The sequence below is a fragment of the Poecilia formosa genome, unplaced genomic scaffold (assembly GCF_000485575.1).
Source record: "Poecilia formosa unplaced genomic scaffold, Poecilia_formosa-5.1.2 Scaffold831, whole genome shotgun sequence".
Classification (NCBI taxonomy): Eukaryota; Metazoa; Chordata; class Actinopteri; order Cyprinodontiformes; family Poeciliidae; genus Poecilia; species Poecilia formosa.
The window spans coordinates 45,410-48,171 of NW_006800770.1; the positions used below are offsets into that span (position 1 = coordinate 45,410).

The 2,762-nt window shown below is 38.4% G+C and overlaps 1 protein-coding gene across 6 annotated transcripts in view; it reads right to left on the reverse strand.

Annotated features, from left to right (window-relative positions):
• sult4a1 (sulfotransferase family 4A, member 1) overlaps positions 1-2,762 on the reverse strand; it is a 56,125-nt gene that overhangs the window by 23,763 nt on the left and 29,600 nt on the right. The window lies entirely within an intron of this gene.

Consider the following 2,762-nt stretch of genomic DNA (forward strand, 5'->3'; position numbering starts at 1 on the left):
TCTTATTTTAAGAAAAATATTCTCAAGTAAAGAAAATGTTACTTGATATTGAATTTCTTGAAACCAGCATATATGTATACCTAAAACTAGTTTACTTTTATTATTGCATAGGATTAAAATATATATCTTGTCATTGTTTTACTCAATGTTCTTATGCTAAAGCAAAAATCCAAAAATTGATCCTGTCAATGGAATGTTATTGGCTTGCTGAAATGAAGACATGAGTTCAATTACTTTTAGCATCTTTATTATGTTTAAGTTTCACATAAACACAATAAAACATGACTACTGGTCAGAATTTTAAGTCTGGATGGGCATCTATATCTGAAACAATCCTGTAAAATGACAAAACAATGAAGATCTGACACATCTGCCGCACTCATAAGATGCCCTAAGAGTCAAGCAAACCAAATTGTCCAAAGCAAAAAAAATATTGGGACTAGACGTCAACGTTAGGAGTTTACTCCCCAATGAACGTCTTCCAATAAGCCTTAGCCTTTTATTTGTAGAAGTCTTGTCTCAGTTACGAACGGCGTTCTCAACCCAGATAGCACACAATGTTAAATCAACGTTGAAATATAGTTAGAATCGTTGATTTTTGGTTGAAGACGACAAATGATGGTGGATCAACCATCAAACAACCATCCACCTCTAGCCAATTAACTAACGTTGAAACTGTGTCATTGAATCAGTGTTGTTTTGTGGTTCAAATCTAATGACTGAAATGCCGATGTCTGATCAACATCTGATCAATACGGAATCAATGTCAGCTGTTTTGCCGCACAACTTCCCCTCCTCTCCTCCTCATCAGCGCTCTGGGTCAGAACATTTTATTACTGAGCGGGGGTTATCACATTTAAATTAAGCACTGTAGAGGATAGTGGGTGCTGATTCCTTTCTGTACATTTTCNGGTGGATCAACTATAAAACAACCATTCAATTCTAGCCAATTAACTAACGTTGGAACTGTGTCATTGAATCAATGTTGTTTTGTGGTTGACATCAAATAAATCAAATGCCAACGTCGAATCCAGTGTGTTTCAGCACTGGTCTTCCAGGCCCTACAAGTTTTAGGCATTTCCCTAATTCAGCACGAGATATTAATTGACATCTGATTAACAGGGTTTTGCTGAACTGAAAACACGCAGGTCAGTTTGCTTTGAGGACAAGGTTTGGGGAAGAACTGGTAATCTAAATGTTCAATCAATGTCAGCTGTTTTTCACACCCCTCCACTTCCCTCTCCCATTCAATCCCCCGACCTCTCCCCATCCACCTGCCAAAGACACACACATTTCTCCACCCGTCACCCCTCACCTGGCCCGTCTACCCCTCAACCTCCCTCCCCCTTTCTACTCTCCTCCTCTCGTCCTTTGGCTCCGGGTGAAACAACTTTTATTTTTTGTGAGGGTTACTCACGTTATAATTTAAGTACTATGTGTTGACAACATTGGGTTGTGATTCTGTCCTGTACATCTTCTTACTTGTCTGTAAATGTTATGACTGGCTATTTATGTGTGATATGTTGACACAAAAACNAGAGGATAGTGGGTGCTGATTCCTTTCTGTACATTTTCTTACTTGTTCATAACAATTCTCACTGATTGTTTGTGTGTGATATATATTGACACAAAAACATCAACAATGTATTAAAAGGAGTGGAACGGTCCACCCCCACCATTTACATGAGTGGGATGTCCCAAACACACAGCTGCTTCGCTGTTGGCTTGTTGGCAAAAGATGTTAATTCAATGTTGAATTATTATCACAAAGGTTGCATGTATGGTTGAGGTCGACAACTGACGGTGGATCAACTATAAAACAACCATTCGATTCTAGCCAATTAACTAACGTTGAAACTGTGTTATTGAATCAATGTTGTTTTGTGGTTGACATCAAATAAATGAAATTCCAGCATCGAATCCAATGTGTTTCAGCACCGGTCCTCCAGGCCCTACAAGTATTAGGCATTTCCCTAATTCAGCACACGATATTAATTGATGTCTCATTAACGGGTTTTGCTGAACTGAAAACACGCAGGTCAGTTTGATTGAGGACAAGGTTTGGGGAAGAATTATCCCAGATAGCACACAATGTTAATTCAATGTTGAATTATTATCACAAAGGTTGCATGTATGGTTGAAGTCGAAAACTGACGGTAGATCTACCATTAAACAACAATCCAATTCTAACCGTTGAAACTGTGTCAGTGTTGTTTTGTGGTTGAAATCTAATGACTGAAATGCCAATGTCTGATCAACATCTGATCAATATTGAATCAATGTCAGCTGTTTTGCCACACACCTTCCCCTCCTCTCCTCCTCATCAGAGCTCTGGGTCAGAGCATTTTATTACTGAGTGGGGGTTATCACATTTTTAATAACACTGTAGAGGATAGTGGGTGGTGATTCCTTTCTCTACATTTTTTGACTTAATAAAAATTCTTACTGACTGTTTGTGTGTGATATATTGACACCAAAACATCTGCAACTTACTACAAGGAGTGGAGCGGTCCACCCCCACCATTTACATGAGTGGGATGTCCCAAACACAAAGCTACTTACCTGTTGGCTTGTTTGCAAAAGATGTTAATTCAATGTTGAATTATGATCACAAAGGTTGAATTTATGTTTAAGGTCAACGACAGAAGCTGGATCAACCATCAAACAACCATCCACCTCTAGCCAATTAAGTAATGTTGAAACTGTGTCATTGAATCAATGTTGTTTTGTGGTCAAATTTTAATAGTTGAAACACCAACATC